The following is a 20,504-nucleotide window of genomic DNA, read 5'->3' on the forward strand; positions in this document are numbered from 1 at the left end:
TTATATGATTTCATTTTATCTCCTTTCTTAGCATATCATTTATACTTAAAATAATTTTTAGTGAGTTTTCTCCTCTGTGTAATCATGCATATTTTAATATAAGATCCGTTTTTAGGAAATACTGTACTGCTTCACATGTAGTATAGGTAGCTTAGAACAGAGTTATCAAAATCTCTTTATTCCAACCTTTGTGATATTATTGTCACATTTCATTTATCTGTATGTTTAATTACCTAGTATATTGTTAGAATTCATACTTTAAACAGTTATGTTTTAAATCAATTTACAGTAAGAAAAGTAAAAAAATTTATTTCTTCTTCCTTACTTTATGTGGACCCGATACCTAATCTATATAATTTTTCTTCTACCTCAAAAAATTGTTTTAACATTTCTTACAAGGTAAGTGTGCCGGAAATTATTTATCTCAGATATTGTTTATCTGAAAAAATACTTTTCCTTAACTTTTGATGAAATTACTCAACATTTTGTTGAGTAATTTTGTGTTAGATCTAGAAGTGTAGGTTGCTGGCTTTAAAAATATTTTAAATATTTTACCAATTTTTTTCTTGCATGTTTCTGATGGAAAGTCTACCATAATTTTTTTGTTTGTTCTGTAGGTAAGTTACCTGGAGAACAGGGCTTTTTAAATGGAGAAGGGACTGGGTATATTTTACAGTGATTACTCTTCCCTTCTCTTTATGAGAGCCATAATGAGATCTTCTGGTAGTATTCCTGAAAGTAAAGCCCATGAGAGTGGAAGGTTTCTTAACACTGCATTCCCTAGGAGTTTCTCATTCTTAACAATAACTCAAATGCAAACCCCAGCAACTTGTCAAAATTTAAGGGTTCATAGCTCTACATCTTCTGCTGTGTGTAAGGAGACATCAGATGTGCCTGTGTTTCTTGAAATTGAGGTAGTAGTTTGCCCTGCAACCTGAGGTGTCTAGTGGGTTCAAGAAAAGTCATTGTATAATTCATCCAATATCAGACCACCAAAATACATCCAGGAAATATTCATAAATGTGAAGGAGGAGATGTACAGCAACAAAATAGCAGGGACATCAGTACCACACTTTGAGCAATGGGCAGATCATCCAGATGAAAATCAATGAGGAAACATTGGACTTGAGCTATACCTTGTGTAACATGAATCTAAAAGGTATATGTAGAACATTTCATACAACAGCAGCAAATTATGTTCAGTGTATACTGCTTGGGTGATGAGTGTAACCAAATATCACCTGTTCCCCCACAAAACCCATGGAAATAAATTTCAAAAAAATTAGTGGGAAAATGGTCTCTGTTTGCAGATGACATGATCTTATATTTATACAAACTTGGAGACTGTACCAAAAATGTTTAAAAGTAACAAATTTAGTAAAGTTGCAGCATACAAAATCAATACACAAAAATCAGTTTTATTTCTATGCATTTACAATAAACTTTTCAAAAAAGAAATTCGGAACACAGTCTCATTTAAAATAGCACCAGAGGCCGAGTTGTGGGAGTGAAACCAACGTCTGGCTCGGAGCAGCAGCCGCTGAGGGGTCCCTGGCCAGTGTCCTGCCACCTGTCCACAAGCATGGGGAACATCTTCACCAACCTCTTCAAGGGCCTTTTTGGCAAAAAAAAGAAACGCTCATCCTCATGGTGGGCCTGGATGCGGCGGGGAAGACAACGATCCTGTACAAGCTTAAGCTGGGAGAGATCGTGACCACCATTCCCACCATGGAATGGTGGAAACCGTGGAAACCATGGAGTACAAGAACATCAGCTTCACTGTGGGATGTGGGTGGCCAGGACAAGATGCAGTCTCTGTGGCGCCACTACTTTCAGAGCACTCAAGGCCTGATCTTTGTGGTGGAAAGCAATGACAGAGAGCACGTGAACTAGGCCCATGAGGATGCTGGCTGAGCACAAGCTCCGGGATGCTGTCCTCCTGGTGTTCACCAGCAAGCAGGAACTCCCAACCTCAGAATGCAGCTGAGATCACAGACAAGCTGGGGCTGCGCTCCCTACACCACAGGCACTGGTCCATCCAGGCCACCTGCGCCACCGGCGGTGACGGGCTCTGTGAAGGACTGTCTGTCAATCAGCTCCGGAACCGGAACCGGAAGTGAACGCGAACACCCTCCCTCTCACTTCTCTCTTTCTCTCTGCTTTACTCTCACGTGGCAAACGTGCGGCTCGTGATGTGAGCACGCCAGACCAAACGTGCGTGGCTTGGTCACCATGTGCCTCGCACTGTGCTGTAAATGTGACAGACGCAGCCTTGGGCCAGGTGTTTTATTTAATGTCAATAGTTTCTGTTTCTAATGAGGTAGTTTCTGGTACTCCTATGAAATATTACTCAGGTTTTTTTGTTGTAAAAAGAAAAATTAACTCACTGTTGAGTGCTGAGGGGGATGTAGGCCTCTGGGAGTTGCTGTCTTGGGAGATCTGGGAACACTCGTGGCTTTTTAGAGCTGTGTTGAAATCCATTTTGGTGGTTGGTTTTTAACCCAGACTCACTTTTTAAAATAGTTAAAAATCCAAGTCAAGAACAATTGAACACACAGAAGGGAGAACCTGCCTAGCATAGGTTTGGAGCTAAGGCCTGGATGTCTGTCGCCAGGCCAGCTGTTCCCGAGTAACATCAGACGCTGGCGCCACAGACCGCGATCAATTATGCATAGTCACAATAGAGATCCCTGCAACTCCCTTGTCCTTAGGTCACCCTGCACTCCATAGCCATGTGCTTGTCCCTGTGCCCCTAAGGTTCCCAGGGGCCATGCTGGGAGCCCACAGCTGCCCCACTCTCCGACAGGCTGCCCCACCCACCTTCAGGCAGCCTATGGGACCCAGGGCCTCACCTGTGCCTCCATCAACATCTGGCCAGAGTGGGTCCATTGTCCCCAGCACTCGTGCTCATTCAGACACTTTGGCAGGATGTCTGGGGCCTCACCAGCAGGAGTGCGTGCAAGCCAGGCAGGCGGTCCACCTAGACCCACAGCCCCTCAGGAGCACCCCACCTCCATGTGTGACGTAGCTTTCTCTCCCTCGGCCTGCAAGGGTCCAACGTGCCATCAAAAAAGACAAACTTTACTTTTGTCTTTTGTATTTTGATAAACACTGAAGAAGTTGGAGCTGTTAAATTTATCTTGGGGAACCCTCAGAACTGGTCTATTTGGTGTAGTGGAAAGTCTCATTGCTTTCAATACATGATTAGTAATCAACTATTTTGTACAGTTGTTTTCAGTTTTCATTTCAACAAACAATCACTGTAATTGTAGCTATTAGAATAAAATCTCTTAACTATTTCAAAAAATAGCACCAGAAAGAACAAAATACTTAATGTGGTGAAGAATCTGCACACTAAAATCTGTAACACACTGATGGAAGAAATTGAAGACACAAATAAATGGAAGGAAATATGTGTTCATGGATTTGAAGAATCAGCATTGTCAGAATATTCATATTGCCGAAAGCAATCTACAGATTAAATGCAATTTCTGTTAAAATTCTAATGACCCTTTTCACAGAATTAGAATAAATAAATAATCCTAAAATTAGTGTGGAACCACAAATGACCCTGAATGGCCAAAGCAATTTGAGCAAGAAGAACAAAGTGGGAGATGTCACACTTCTACCTGTGCATATATGGTCAACTAATCTTTGACCAAAATGTCAAGGTTACACAATAATGAAAGAATACTTTTCAAAAAATGGTGCTGGGAAAACTGGACATCCACGGGCGAGATAATGAAATTGGATATGATACACAAAAATCAACTCAAAATGATTTAAAGATTTAAATATAAGACCTGAGACATAAAACTCACAGAAGAAAATGTAAGGAAAAACTTGATTACATTGGTCTTAGCAATTGGATTGGCTAGGATACCAAATGCACAGAGAACAAAATAAAAAATAGAAGTACATCAAACTCAAAATCCTCTGCAGAGCAATGTAAACAACGAAATGAAAAGGTGCAACACATGGAGTGGGAAAAACATGTTTTTTTTGTTATTTTTTATAATATGTTTTTTTTTTTAATAGATGACCTTTTTTAAAATTTATTGCATTTTAGGTTTTAGCGTACATGTGAAGAACATGCAAGATTGTTGCATAGGTACACACTTGGCAGTGTGATTTGCTGCCTTCCTCCCCTTCTATATCTGGCATCTCTCCCCATGCTTTTTCTCCCCAACTCCCCAACCCCCACTGTCCATCCTCCATTTCCCCCCAACAGGCCCCAGTGTGTAGTGCTCCCCTCTCTGTGTCCCTGTGTTCTCATTGTTCAACACCCGCCTATGAATGAGAACATGTGGTCTTTGATTTTCTGCTCTTATGTCAGTTTGCTGAGAATGATGGTTTCCAGGTTCATCCATATCCCTACAAAGGACACAAACTCATCATTTTTGATGGCTGCATAATATTCCATGGTGTATATGTGCCACATTTTCCGAGTCCAGTCTATCATCGATGGGCATTTGGGTTGGTTTCAGGTCTTTGCTATTGTAAACAGTGAATGAACATTTACTGCTGCAATGAACATTCTTGTACACGTGTCTTTATAGTAGAAAGATTGGTAATCCTTTGGATATATACCCAGTAATGGTATTGCTGGGTTACATGGAATTTCTATTTCTAGGTCCTTGAAGAATCGCCACACTGTCTTCCACAATGGTTGAACTAATTTACACTTCCACCAACAGTGTAAAAGTGTTCCTATTTCTCCACATCCTCTCCAGCATCTGTTGTCTCCAGATTTTTTAATGATCACCATTCTAACTGGCATGAGATGGTATCTCAATGTAGTTTTGATTTGCATTTCTCTGATGACCAGTGATGATGAGCATTTTTTCATATGTTTGTTGGCCTCATGTATGTCTTCTTTTGTAAAGTATCTGTTCATATCCTTGGCCCACTTTTGAATGGGCTTGTTTTTTTCTTGTAAATCTGTTTTAGTTCTTTGTAAATTCTGGATATCAGCCCTTTGTCAGATGGGTAGACTGCAAAAATTTTTTCCCATTCTGTTGGCTGCCGTTTCACTCTAATGACTGTTTCTTTTGCCATGCAGAAGCTGTGGAGTTTGATTAGGTCCAGTTTGTCTATTTTGGCTTTTGTTGGCAATGCTTTTGGTGTTTTGGTCATGAAGTCCTTGCCTACGCCTATGTCCTGAATGGTTTTGCCTAGATTTTCTTCTAGGGTTTTTATGGTGTTAGGTCTTATGTTTAAGTCTTTAATCCATCTGGAGTTAATGTTAGTGTAAGGTGTCAGGAAGGGGTCCACTTTCTGCTTTCCGCACATGACTAGCCAGTTTTCCCAACACCATTTATTAAACAGGGAATCCTTTCCCTATTGCTTGTTTTTGTCTGGTTTGTCAAAGATCAGATGGTTGTAGATATGTTGTGTCTCCTCTGAGACCTCTGTTCTGTTCCATTGGTCTATATCTCTGTTTTGCTACCAGTACCATGTTGTTTTGATTACTGTAGCCTTGTAGAATAGTTTGAAGTCCGGTAGTATGATGCCCCACTTTGTTCTTTTTGCTTAGAATTGATTTGGCTATGCGGGCTCTCTTTTGGTTCCATATGAAGTTTAAGATGTTTTTTTCCACTTCTGTGAAGAAGGTCATTGGTAGCTTGATGGGGATAGCATTGAATCTGTATATTACTTTGGGCAGTATGGCCATTTTCACAATATTGATTCTTCCTAACCATGGACATGGAATGTTTCTCCATCCGTTTGTGTCCTCTCTTATTTCGTTGAGCAGTGGCTTGTAGTTCTCCTTGAAGAGGTCCTTTACGTTCCTTGTTAGTTGTATTCCTAGGTATTTTATTCTCTTTGTGGCAATTGTGAATGGCAGTTCGTTCTTGATTTGGCTCTCTTTAAGTCTGTTATTGGTGTATAGGAATGCATGTGATTTTTGCACATGGATTTTGTATCCTGAGACTTTACTGAAGTTGCTTATCAGTTTCAGGAGATTTGGGGCTGAGACGATGGGGTCTTCTAGATATACAATCATGTCATCTGCAAATAGAGACAATTTGACTTCCTCCTTTCCTATTTGAACACCCTTTATTTCATTTTCTTGCCTGATTGTTCTGGCTAGAACTTCCAATACTATATTGAATAGGAGTGTTGAGAGAGGGCATCCTTGTCTAGTGCTGGATTTCAAAGGGAATACTTCCAGCTTTTGCCCATTCAGTATGATACTGGCTGTAGGTTTTTCATGTGTAGCTTTTATCATTTTATGATACATTCTGTCAATACCTAGTTTATTGAGAGTTTTTTAGCATGAAGGGCTGTTGAATTTTATCGAAGGCCTTCTCTGCATCAATTGAGATAATCATGTGTTTTTTGTCTTCGGTTGGGTTTATGTGATGGATTACATTTCTGGATTTGCATATGTTGAACCAGCCTTGCATCCCTGGAATGAAGCCTACTTGATCATGGTGGATAAGCTTTTTGATGTGCTGTTGCAATTGGCTTGCCTGTATTTTATTGAAGATTTTTGCATCTATGTTCATCATGGATATTGGCTTGAAGTTTTCTTTTATTGTTGAGTCTCTCCCGGGTTTTGGTATCAGGATGATGTTGGTCTCATAAAATGATTTGGGAAGGATTCCCTCTTTTTGTATTGTTTGGAATAGTTTCAGAAGGAATGGTACCAGCTCCTCTTTGTATGTCTGGTAGAATTCGGCTGTGAACCCGTCTGGACCTGGGCTTTTTTTGGGCGGTAAGCTCTTAATTGCTGGCTCAACTTGAGACCTTGTTATGGGTCTGTTCAGGGTTTTGGCTTCTTCCTGGTTTAGGCTTGGGAGGAGGCAAGTGTCCAGGAATTTATCCAGTTCTTCCAGGTTTACTAGTTTATGTGCATAGAGTTTGTAATAATCTCTGATGATGGTTTGAATTTCTGTGGAATCTGTGGTGATATCCCCTTGATCGTTTTTCATTGCATCAATTTGGTTATTCTCTCTTTTCTTTTTTCTTAATCTGGCTAGTGGTATGTCTATTTTGTTGATCTTTTCAAAAAACCAGTTCCTCGATTTATTGATTTTTTTTTGAAGGGTTTTTTGTGTCTCTGTCTCCTTCAGTTCTGCTCTGATCTTAGCTATTTCTTGTCTTCTGCTAGGTTTTGAGTTTTTTTGATCTTGCTCCTCTAGCTCTTTCAATTTTGATGATAGGGTGTCAATTTTTGATCTCTCCTTGCTTCTCATGTGGGCCCTTATTGCTATATATTTTCCTCTAGAAACTGCTTTAAATGTGTCCCAGAGATTTTGGTATGTTTTGTCTTCATTCTGGTTGGATTTGAAGAACATTTATATTTCTGCGTTCATTTCATTGTTTATCCAGTCAACATTCAAGAGCAAGTTGTTTAGCTTCCATGAAGCTGTGTGGTTCGGGGTTAGTTTTTGAATTCTGAGTTCTAACTTGATTGCACTGTGGTCTGAGAGAATGTTTGTTATGATTTCCATTCTTTTGCATTTGCTGAGGAGTGATTTACTCCCAATTATGTGGTCAATTTTAGAGAAGGTGTGATGTGGTGCTGAGAAGAATGTATATTCTGTGGATTTGGGGTGGAGAGTTCTGTAAATGTCTATTAGGTTTGCTTGGTCCAGGTCTGAGTTCAAGTCCTGGATATCCTTATTAATTTTCTGTCTGGTTGATCTGTCTAATATAGACAATGGGGTGTTAAAGTCTTCCACTATAATTGTGTGGGAGTCTAAGTCTCTTTGTAAATCATTAAGAACTTGCCTTATGTATCTGGGTGCTCCTGTATTGGGTGCATATATATTTAGGATCGTTAGCTCTTCTTGTTGCATTGATCCTTTTACCATTATGTAATGTCCTTCTTTGTCTCTTTTGATCTTTGTTGCTTTAGACTCTATTTTATCAGAGATGAGAATTGCAACTCCTGATTTTTTTTGCTTTCCATTTGCTTGGTAAATCTTCCTCCATCCCTTTATTTTGAGCCTTTGTGTATCCTTCCATGTGAGATGGGTTTCCTGGATACAGCACACCGATGGGTTTTAGCTTTTTATCTAATTTGCCAGTCTGTGTCTTTTGATTGGGGCATTTAGTCCATTTACATTTAGGGTTAATATTGTTATGTGTGAATTTGATACTGCCATTTTGGTGCTAGCTGGCTGTTTTGCCCATTAGTTGATGCAGATGATTCTTTGTGTTGATTCTCTTTACCATTTGGCATGTTTTTGGAGTGGGTGGTACTGGTTGTTCCTTTATATGTGTAGAGCCTCTTTCAGGAGCTCTTGTAAAGCAGGCCTGGTGGTGACAAAATCTCTGAGTACTTGCTTGTTCACAAAGGGCTTTATTTTTCCTTCACTTATGAAGCTTAGTTTGGCTGGATATGAGATTCTGGGTTGAAAATTCTTTTCTTTAAGGATGTTGAATATTGGCCCCCACTCTCTTCTGGCTTGTAGGGTTTCTGCTGAGAGATCTGCTGTGAGTCTGATGGGCTTCCCTTTGTGGTAACCCAAACTTTCTCTCTGGCTGCCCTTAGTATTTTCTCCTTCATTTCAACCCTGGTGAATCTGACGATTATGTGCCTTGGGGTTGTTCTTCGTGAGGAATATCTTTGTGGTGTTCTCTGCATTTCCTGGACTTGAATATTGGCCTGCCTTGCTAGGTTGGGGAAGTTTTCCTGGATAATATCCTGAAGAGTATTTTCCAGCTTGGATTCATTCTCTTCGTCGCATTCAGGTACACCTATGATACGTAGATTAGGTCTTTTCACATAGTCCCACATTTCTTGGAGACTTTGTTCATTCCTTTTTACCCTTTTTTCTCTATTCTTGCCTTCTCATTTTATTTGATTGAGTTGATCTTCGACCTCTGATATCCTTTCTTCTGCTTGGTCAATTCGGCTGTTGAAACTTGTGCATGCTTCGCAAAGTTCTCATGTGTTTTTCAGCTCCATCAATTCACTTATATTCCTTTCTATTTTGTCCATTCTCGTTAGCATTTCATCAAATCTTTTTTCAAGGTTCTTAGTTTCTTTGCATTGGGTTAGAACATGTTCTTTTATTTCACAGAAGTTTCTTACTACCCACCTTCTGAAGTCTGATTCTGTCATTTCATCACACTCGTTCTCCATCCAACCTTGTTCCCTTGCTGGTGAGGAGTTGTGATCCCTTGTAGGAGGAGAGGTGTTCTGATTTCGGGTGTTTTCATCCTTTTTATGCTGGTTTCTTCCCATCTTTATAGATTTATCCACCTGTCATCTTTGTAGTTGCTGGCTTTCAGATTGGGTGTCTGAGTGGACGTTCTGTTTATTGATGATGAGGTTATTTCTGTTTCTTAGTTTTCCTTCTAACAGTCTGGCCCCTCTACTGTAGGACTGCTGAGGTCCACTCCAGGCCCTGCTTGCCTGGGGATCACCTGCAGCAGCTACAGAACAGTAAGGGTTGCTACCAGTTTTCTTTTTCTGCTATCTTTGTCCCAGAAGGATGCCCGCCAAATGTCAGTCTGATCTCTCCTTTATGAGGTGGCTCTTTGGATATAAAAGGGTCAGGGAGCTTCTTGAGGAGACAGTCTGTTCTTTATAGGAGCTCAAATGCTGAGCTGTGAGCTCCATTGTTCATTCAGAGCTGCTGGGCAGGTACGTTTAGGTCTGCTGCAGCAGAACTCATAAAACGGTATTTGTTCCCAGGTGCTCTGTCCCAGGGAGTTAGGACTTTGAGTTTCCGTTGTGCCGCTGCCTTCTTTTTTTTTTTTTTTTCCTTCAGAGCTGCCCTGCCCAGCAAGGAGGCAGCCTAATCACTGTCTGCCTATAGAGGCTTTGCTGAGCTGCTGTGGGCTCAGTCCAGCTGCCAGTGAACTTCCCTGCCATCCTGTTTATATGGGTGTAGTTAGAACTGCCTTGGCAATGGTGGCCCACCTCTGTATTGGCAGACTCTCTCTGTAATGGCAGGTTGCCTTGGCAACGGTGGGCTGCCTCTACAATGGCAGGTTGCCTTGGCAACGGCAGGCTGCCTCAGCTTTGGCTGACAACCTCTGTAGTGTTGGAGTGCCTCCATAATGTCAGACGCTCCTCCCTCACAGAGCTGGACCATCCCGGGTTCAGCTGCACTTGCTGTGAAACTCTCAATCCAGAGAGTTTCTGATTGCTGTTCTTTTGTGGGGGTAGGACCAACTGAGCCTGATCGCCTGGCTCCCTGCCTCAGAGCCTTTTTTTTTTTTTAGTTGGTGTTCCAGTCGCCTGTTGAAGAGGTGCCAGGATCTGTGTGTTTTCCTGTGCGGGGACTCACTGCACTGGCTTAAACAGCGGCACTGAGATTCGTGGCGCTTTTTTTGCCCTGGAATCTCCTGTTCTGACTCCCTGTTCAGTCCCCTTTTTAAACAGTTGAATGCGCAACTTCCTGTGGCTCCAATCGCCAGCCAAAAGGGCACCCAGACCAGTGTATTTTGTATGGAGAACTGCTGCACAAAAAACAACAACTAAAGTGTCAGTTGATGAATGAACAAAGAAATTGTCATACATATATTACCTTATATACACATATTATTTAGCTTTGACCCGTTTCCCATTTGCCCTGAGAATACTTGCCAGCAGTGTTTGTGGCTATAGGTTTACCCTGGGATAACTTTGCCAGGAAATACCTTGCTTTTATTATTATTTTCCCATCATTCTAGTAAATCAACTTTGGAAACAAAAGACATTCTATTTGTAGCATTCTGTTTTTAGTAGTGGTATTTCCATTTACAAATAAAGTAACTCTTGATTGCTAAAAATATCAAATCCTAGAAAACATAGCAGTTCTCTGCATGATATTGACATCATTCTCAAACAGTTGTTGGCCAGAGATTCGTTTGATAAAGTAACATTTTCCAAACCATAGGTTTCTGATGATTAAGACAATTCTGATGTTAATTCTGTTTACAAATAGCTCTGAGAACAGTTTTTATGTTTTATTTTCACATTGAAAATCAGATTTGCTTCAGCCTTAAAGAGTGGGTTTATGTAAAATTAAATGAGCACTGGCAGTGAGCTGCACTTTTTTTTTCCCCTAAGTGGGAATTGGTTAAGGAGGTTCTACTGCTTATGACAACATCAACGAACCTGGAAGATATTATGCTAAGAAAAGTAAAAGTTGGACTTGGAAGAATAATGCATAGTCTCAATTCTATATGGAATATATAAAAGTCAACGTCATAGAAACAGATGGTAGAAGGGTGATTCTCAGGGGTCACAGGGATGGGAGAAATAGGGAGAAATTGGTCAAAGGGTAAAAATTGCAGCTGTAAGATGAATAAATTCTGGTGACCTAGTGTATAGCATGGTGATATAATAATTATACTTGAAATTCACTAAGAGAATAGATAACTATATATAGGTATGTTAAATAGCTCGATAATTTTGCAACGTATACATATATTAAAATATCACATTGTACACCTTGAATATTCACACTTTTTATTGGTCAATCATACCTCAGTAAAGCTGGTAAAAGATGAGTAATTTTTAAAAACCTGAGGTTGGCCAACTCTCCATTTCTCTGCCCTGATTTGGTCTGTACATGTCATTTTCTGTAATTGTATAGATTTCTCTTTATTTCCATTTGTCCGCCCTAGTGGAAATTTGGATGTGGGCAGGGGAAAGGGCAGGTTTTAATTCCATATCTTCAGATTTCCATCTTGATCCTTAAAAGTCCTTGCCTTTTTTCTGTATTTCTAGGCTAAATCTCAGGACTGGGCCTCTCAGGTTACTTAAGGTATATCATGCTTTCAATTTACTGAAATATCTTAGAGATGAACAGACCAGCCCCATCCATGTTAGTTGGATTATAATCTACAAAGGGATGGGTTTCAGTTTGTCTACATCTACCTGCTTGCTTACTTGCAAGTTAGAGGGTATCTTGCAAAAGCTATCTGGTCTGAGACAATTATATACTCAAAGACAATTTGTAGGCAAAACCTGAATATCTGATAATCATCACTAAAAATGCAAGTATGTGGAGTGTTTCCTTTTGTTAGAATATATAGTTCTTTACATATATCACACCTTAAAATGAAATCTTTTAAGAAGATACAGCTCTGAAATTTCACATTTCACAATTGCAAAAGCTCTCGAGTTTGGAGAATGTATTACAATACAAATATGCTGAGCAATTGTCAGCCTAGAAAACTTGCTGTCAGAGAAAATTAGAAATAGCTTCACACTACCAAACTAAGAAAGGAATTTGGCAATATATTTTGGTTGCTTGCCCAATGTTTAATATCACTTGAGGGAGTGCCTACTTCTAATAAAAAATAAATTTGTAGAGCAAAGGCAAATTTTTATTTGTTCCTTTACCAAAAGTGAAAGTATGAATAAAGAATATGGCTGCTGTACTGCATTTTTTTATGAATATAAAAGATGTTTCTCCTGTTAACACACTTTATGATTAGCAGATGAGTACCCTTATTTTACTCCTGTCTAACCTATCCAAGACCTATGCAATACGCTGGGTAAGAGTAAAAATAGCTGAAAATTATTTTCAACTGCATGGGAGTAAGTAAGAACATACAATGCCTGCAGAGTCAGGTAAACCTCTAAGTGCATCTTTCTGAGCCTTAGTTCCTCATCTGTAAAGTGAAGAAAATACTACCTATGCCAGTGGAGTGTTGTGAGGGTTAAATGAGATAATTTATGCAAAACACCCAGTGTTTTGCCTCTTATGGAGTAGGAGCTCAATGAATGATGAAATTTTAAAATTTTTATCATTTTTCTTTAGTGCCCATTTTTCTTTAGTCCATTCCTTTTTCTTTAGTGCCCAAGAAAATAAACTAAAAGTGAAGGAAAAATTGGGAATGAGAGAGACTAGATGTTTTAGCTTTAAAGTGATGGTAAAGCAGAGAATCTAGAACTGTGTCTCTATTTAGTAATTTTCTGTTCCTTATAAAACACAGTAAAGCTGAAGAAAAGAATAGCTTTGTAGCATTTTAGAATAAAAATAAATTTACAATCAACCCAATATATCCACGTTGTTTCCAGGTTTCAAAATGGAAAGGGCATCTCAAATTTAACTCCCATAACTTTAGAAATTTTAACAACCAGAGTTGTTTTGTTGTCATATTTTTGATGGATCTGTGTCTATCTGGATACCCTGTTAATGCAATGTTGCCCCATGGTTCTTTCAGAGGTACATGCCCTTTCCTTGAGCTTGTTCCAGCATAAGGTGCAGACTAGGGAAAGAAAACAGCTTTTGGGAAACCAGACATCAAATTCAGTTCATTGCATTCTTCCCGTTTTCCCCATTTTTTGGATCAGAGTTGTGGTTTGGATTAAGTTCAGAGGGACAGGTTTTTCAGGAGTCATATAATTGATATGATTTCAAGAATTTGTAAGCCCATGAGTTTTTGGCTACGGTCTTCTTGTCTTTGCCCTTCTTTTCTCGGAAGATCTGAGTCCTTTCAATGTGGCCAGAGTCTAGCTTCCCTTTGCTGCTGCATCTCTCACCATCTTCCCTTGCCCTCTGTGACTCAGCACTTCCCAGCTTCTCTCATTTCTTTAAACTTGTGGTTTCTGCTCCTGCATCCAGTCCTTCGCATGTGCTTTCTACATGCTCTTTGTTTTTTCCTTGTCTGCTTACCCTTCAGGTCTCGGCTCAGAAGTCACTTTCTTGACTAGGTCCCCTTCTCTGTGTGTGCACATTTGCATTAGAAGACATAACAGATTGGGCTGCAATTGGCTGATTGGCTGCTCACTGTTCTTGTATTCCCATAATAGAGGAAAACCATGCTCATTTTATGTCTTAAGTGTCAAATATAGTGCCTGGCACATAGGAGAAACTCAATGAATGTTTGCTAAATCAATACATTTGAACTGTATTTTAAAGAACAAAAAGGAGGAGTTTGGGAAAGTACTGGGGGCCCAATTATAATATAGCTTTTATTTGCCCTTCAGCTATTACTAGTTCCTTCTTGCCACATCTTTAGAATCTCCTTTTCTGGAATCTGGGTAAAAATTAAGCAAAATATCAAGCACCTTCATAGCAAAGCCTGTTTAATGGTAATGCTAACTTTAATTTATAGTGTAGGTAATGAGAACGCAGAAGAGCTTAGATGTGAAGTCCCAGATTTGGAGTTAAACCCGTGTTTAAATCCACACTTACACGTGGTGACCCTCAACAATGTACATGTCTATGTCAAAGGATTTGCTGGGGACAATTCCATTAGATATGTTATGTGCAACTGGTTTATTGAACATTATGGGGTCCATAAGGCATGAGTAAGAAGCAACCTATTTTTTTTTTCTTTTCATTATTACTTTAAAGTTGTCTTGTTGACTCTTTCCTTTCTCCAGGGTGAAATCCCAAGCAGGTAATCATGAGATTTCTGATCATTCTTAAGTGTGAATAGGTAGTCTTGTTTTCAGGAACTAAAGAGTCTAGTCCATTCCGATTTCACAACAGTTTCTCACTTAATTCTGAGTTTTTTGAGCTTGGGGTAACTTCAGGTTAGGAAAACCACGATGAGGGAAAGAGGTTATAGTGAGCTTCCTCAGTATTTTCCCATGTTACTCCTCCTCCTGTCTTTCACTGAGCTGTGTCTGTTTTCACAGGGAAGAGCCTGGGAAAGGGAAGAGAGGGAAGGATAGAAAAGTTCTTTTTTGCCAGCATAGCTCCTACCCAGTATTGGTACATTTCTAATGAGACAGAGGCAGATGCAAGTTATTTCTCTCTGGAGCTCTTGTTTGTTTCTCAGAGGATCTCATTTTTGGGAATCCCTTTCCTGCTCTTCCATGATGGAGGTGGTGGAGGTGGTATTGTACAGCTGGCTGCTCAACATCCTCCTCAGTCCACTTCCATCCACTCCAAACAACTTTCTTGGGAGTGCCTTACTCACCAAGCCCGCCTTTCAGACAGGGTTCCTTTCAAGTTGACTCATACCTGGCTTCATTCCCCAGTGCTACTTCTTTTTGTTCTGGAATCTCTAAAAATTCCCAAGTGCAATGTATTCTTCATCTCTTTCCAGTAAGTGGAGCCAGACTTGAAGACCTTGTTTTACATAATAGAGTAAGGGGAATTATTTTCTACTTTTGATACAGGATTCATAATATATTTATATTATGACCTTCATGCTAACCATATCTCTTCTGCCAGGCCACGGTGCTCTAAGCAGCTTCTGGCCTTTAGATTTTTTTTGGGGGGGGGGTGGGGCAGAAGGGCATAAGTCAGGTATCAGCCCCAATGTCCCCCAAACTTCAGAGGATATACCTATCAAGATTTCTGAAACCCAGCTTACTAGATTGGAAGGTAGAAGAGGGAAGATACAGTACCGTGAACTGCTCTTGATAAAGAAATGGTAACACACCAGCATCTCCTCACCAATAAGCAGATTTCCTTGGTGGTTTATGCGGTGAAGGTAGCCCAGTGTTTGCTAATCCTGTTCGCTAGGCCACCTGCTAGGTGGTCTGGTATCTCTTTGGAATATTCGGTACTCATCACTATTTGATATCGGGCTACCAGCCAAAATTAACATGATGGGAAAACACCCCATTTGACATCCCACTGTACATGTAAAATTTACATATAATATAGTTAATTAATAACTGATTGTGGTAATTAGCTTGTTATTAAAGCAAAGCAGATGTGTCAGCATCAATTCTATCATTCTGAGTCATTCTCCCTTTTAAGAATGGTGGGAAGATTTAAGAGCTGGATGCTAAATAAAAGATGAAAGAGGACTATGTCTATGCCAGAATCACCACCTCGTCATTTCCCACCCCTGTTATAGAAAGAGATAGCAAGGAAGGATTTTTCTTTACTGAAATGTAGTGGGATTTTGTATCACATGTTATTTCTTTGACCTGAAATTTCTTTCCATCTCTTTTTTTTATTTGACCCATTTGTTTAAAAAAATATTTATTTTTTAAGATATAGCAAATGTTTCATCATATTTGGAAGTTTTTTCCAGTTTTTCTTTTGGAGGAGATCTACCTTTGTATTCAGATAGTATTCCATATAGGCCTTTATTTTGAGACTTCATATATTACATTCATTTGTGTATTTATGAGATTCTTAAGAGTAAGAACTGTGCCTTATTGCACAAGTTGGAATATGCAAGAAAGCTTCAACTGTAATGTAACATTGGTGGAAATTTTATGGTTAGACTAAAATCTATGAGAAATACCGATTTGGTGTTAATAACAGAAAGATGTACACATGATTTTAACGGAAACAAATCTTTTACATAAATCTATTTTTAGGTACCATTACCAGAGCACCAATATTAAATGCAAAAATTATGCTAAAATTTTTAAAATTTATACTAGATTTTCCTATTTACATAGCACTTAGTACTTTAAAAAGTGCTTGAAAAATTTCTTGCAGGATTCTCATAATAATTCAAACTCTGAGGCTTACTCTTTATTATCAACTCATAAATATCCTAAAAATAGACATAAATTCAGTCATTTCGTGACATGCTATAATGCAGAAACTTGGTTACAAGGTTCTGAGAAAGTGAAACTATAAATTACAATACCATTTATAGCTTTGAAGCAAGATAATCTTCTCATCTTCTAATGGTAAAGCTACCACTCATTCATTTATTTACTGATTAATTGTTCTTCTATCATAGTGCAAGAACATGGCTTAGATCTATAGAGGATATGAGCATTCATAAAGTTTATCCTTTGCCATCAGGTGTTTGAGATTAAATATGTATATGACATAGACTTACACAATGTAAATATTTAGTAGGAAAGATAAAAGACTGAAGGAATATTTTAAAAATTCAGTGGAAAGAGAATAATACCACCTCAGGGAATTAAGGAAGATTTTAGAGAAAAGACATTTAAATAGGATCCTGCATAATATAAGCAAGTGAAAAAGAAAGAAAAGAATCTCCTAGAGTCAGTGAATCAAAGATAAAAATAGACACAGGTTGAGTTTTGGAAATAATTGGTTGGACTATAAAATATATGACAAGAAGTAGAGGGAGATAGGTCTAGAAAGGTATTTGAGGCCAGACAGTGGAAGGCCCGGAATATCAAGTGAAGAAATGGATTTTATTTGGTGTTGATGGGGAGCCACTGAAGGATTTTGATTAGGAGAATGTGGCAAGTTGGGAGATGGATTCCGTAATCATTTTCACATTTGGAAAGTGGAAGAAGCACCAGTTAGAGTGATTATAGTTGTACATTTCAGAATTGCCTGAGGCCAGGATTATGAGACCAGCCCTGCCAATATGGCAAAACCCTGTCTCTACTAAAAATACAAACTTAGCCAGGCATGGTGATGTGTGCCTGTAATCCCAGCTACCCAGGAGGCCGAGGCAGGAAAATTGCTTGAAACCTAGAGGCAGAGATTGCAGTGAGCTGAGATTGCACCACTGTACTCCAGCCTGCTGGGTGACAGAGTGAGACTCTGTGTCAAAACAATAAATAAATAAAAATAAGAAAGAAAATTGCATTCCTCTTAAAATGCTTCAATAGTTCCCATTGTCTTCAGGGAAAATTAAAACTTTTCAATATGCCTGAGAAGATCCCGTGTTTTTTCATTTTTCTTTCTCCGCCTCCTCTCATTTATTGTAATATGAGAGCTCTCTCGGTCCTGATATTTTCCCCATGAGAAAAATGCTGCTTCTCTCTTCTTATCTGATCGACTTCAAGAATATGTATTAACTTTATTAGTTCAGGGAGACTTTTTCTTCTATAGAACAACAAAATCCACCAGTTATATGTCCCCATAGTACCATGAGCTTCTCCTGCTCTGATTGTTATTCCATTTCATTGTAATTAGTTGTTTAATTGTGTATCTTTCCAGTCAGATGGAGTGCTCTTTCGGGGCAGAAACAGCATCTGTCTTATTGAATCATGTGGATACATGTACCTGGGCCATGTTTCAGCACAGTACCTGGGTCATGAAGGTTTCTTTCAAATAGATGTGTGTATATACATGTATCACATACAGAAAAAAGTCCTGGAGTAGCAGCAAAGAGGGATGTGCTGTTTTATAACTGAGAATGAAGATGTTTACAGAAAATAATTAAGTTACTTGGTAGATTTTTCCTTTTATAAATTAGAATGACCATGATTTCCGGTGAGATGAGTCAAATTTCATGGTTTGTTCCAAGTCTTTGCTATTGTGAACCGTACCGCAATAAACATGTGTGCATATGTCTTTATAACAGAATGACTTATAATCTTTTGGATATATACCCAGTAATGGGATTGCTGGGTCAAATGGTATTTCTATTTCTAGATCCTTGAGGAATCACCACACTGTCTTCCACAATGGTTGAATTAATCTACACTCCCACCAACAGCATAAAAGCATTCCTATTTCTCCACATTCTCTCCAGCATCTGTTGTCTCCTGATATTTTAATGATCGCCATTCTAACTGGTATGAGGTGGTATCTCAATGTGGTTTTGATCTGCATTTCTCTAATGACTGGTGATGGTGAGCTTTTTTTCATATGTTTGTTGGCTGTGTAATGTCTTCTTTTGAAAAGTGTATGTTTATATCCTTTGCCCACTTTTTGATGGGGTTGTTTTTTTCTTGTAAATTTGTTTAAGTTCTTCATAGATTCTGGGTATTACCCGTTTGTCAGATGGGTAGATTGCAAACATTTTGGTGTTCTGTTTATTTTTTAAGTGTCTTTCTCCCTCTGTTTTATTTTGGATACCCTGTCCTGCCACGTCTCTAAGTTTATTATTTTTCTTTTCAGTGTCTAATCTGTCAGTCAGTGCATTTCTATGTCAAACTGTGCAGTTTCATTTCAGTTCAATTTTTTTAATCTTCCACTTATCTTTTTATTATGCTTTCCTCTACCTTCTTGAACAAATTGAGTTGTATTTATAATTGCAGTTTTAACATCCTTGTCCACTACTTCTATTATCTTAGTTATTTCTTTGATTTCCTTTTTACTGACTTGTTGTGCTTCATATTTTTCTTGTTCTTTTCATGACTAGTAATGTTTAATTATATACCAGTTATGAGTTTTAGATGATAAATTTGTTTTGTTTCTTTATGTCTTAAATTTTAGATAATAAATTTAGTTTTGGGCTATGTTCCAGTACACAACTAACCTACTTAAAAGTTTGTTTTTAAGTTTTGTTTTGTGGGTCCAGAACAGCTTTTAATTTAGGACTAATTTGTCTCAACTCCTGAGGCAAAATACATTTGAGGGCTCTAATCCAAACACTGGCAAACTTTTTCTCTAGAAGATCAAATAATACATATTTTATGCTTTGTGGGCCAAATAGTCTTTGTTGAAATGGCTCACTTTTGCTATTGCAGCACAAAATCAGTCACAGATCATATGTAAACAAGTGAGTATGGCTGTGTTCCAACAAAATTTTACTCACCAAAAGTCAGGCAGCATGCCAGATTTGGCTTGTGGGTCATGTTTTACTGACTCTTACTTTACTTAATGTTATGGTTTAGGAGATGTTTCCATTGTAGCTGTTGAGAGCATGAACTAGTCCCATCTTTTAGTGAGCCTTGGAGATCATTCTCTCTGCTCCTTTGTAATGCTGCTTGCCTTAGCTTCAGGACTTATTTTTCATGCCTATGCTGATCAGTACTTGGTTCAAGTCTCGAGGAAACCCTCTGATGTTCACACTCTTCTATTCAGCAATCTGCCTCATGAATTGAGAATTTCAGCTGACTTTTTTTTATTTGAGATGGAGTCTTGCTCTGTTGCTCAGGCTGGAGTGCAGTGGAGTGATCACGGCTCACTGCAACCTCCGCCTCCCAGGTTCAAGCTATTCTCCTGCCTCAGCTTCCCAAGTAGCTGGGACCACAGGCGTGCACTACCATGCCTGGCTAGTTTTTTTATTTTTAGTAGAGATGGGGTTTCACCATGTTGGCCAGGCTGGTCTTGAACCCCTGACCTCAGGTGATCCACCTGCCTGTTTCCCACAGTGTGGGAATTACAGGCGTGAGCCATTGCGCCCAGCCTGGACATGGTCTTCAATCATGAAGACCAGGGGAAAGCGCAAACACAGTCTCCCCACTACCACAAATTATGCCAGTTGAGTTTCTCACATTTGGGGAAATTGCAGGGGTCAGCAGATCCAGCGTGCATCGATGAGCCTCGCCCTAGGAAAACCACCTTCATGACCATGGTATCTCTCCTGCCATTAAGTGTGAATTGTTAGCCTTCTTAAACCCTGACCTCTGCCTCTTCAACTCAGGGAAATACCCAGGTCCTACTTGGTTTGATCTGTTTTATACAGCATACTTTCTCCAGGTAGTAAGCTAGAGCAATCTTAGGGCTCCTTTACTTTGATTTCTGATTCTTAGGGATCACTGCCATTATTTACTTGTTTTCCAATGTCTGAAAACTGCTCTTTCCTGTATTTTGTCTGCTTTTTCCCTGTTATCTCAAAGTATGTATAAATTTAGTCCCTGTTATTCCATCATGACTTGGAGCATATCACCTCTGCTTTAAAAAATACTTTATAAGTGCTGTTTATTACTTGCAAAGTCTCAATTCTTATCTGTATTCCCTTTCTACCTTGATTTCATGGGAATGGATTTTTCTTTTTTGAGACGATTCTCGCTC

General features: G+C 39.1%; 1 non-coding gene and 1 pseudogene across 1 annotated transcript; one reads left to right on the forward strand and one right to left on the reverse strand.

Moving 5' to 3' along the window:
* The first annotated feature begins 1,507 nt into the window (after nucleotides 1-1,507).
* LOC116558236 lies at nucleotides 1,508-2,120 on the forward strand (annotated as a pseudogene).
* A 17,803-nt stretch (nucleotides 2,121-19,923) lies between these two features.
* On the reverse strand, nucleotides 19,924-20,087 carry LOC116558562. Its single transcript, XR_004272067.1, has one exon. It is a non-coding gene; the product is annotated as a U1 spliceosomal RNA (small nuclear RNA).
* Between the last annotated feature and the right edge of the window lie 417 nt (nucleotides 20,088-20,504).

Source organism: Sapajus apella, unplaced genomic scaffold, assembly GCF_009761245.1.
Source record: "Sapajus apella isolate SASKATOON/1434 unplaced genomic scaffold, GSC_monkey_1.0 scaffold21, whole genome shotgun sequence".
Classification (NCBI taxonomy): Eukaryota; Metazoa; Chordata; class Mammalia; order Primates; family Cebidae; genus Sapajus; species Sapajus apella.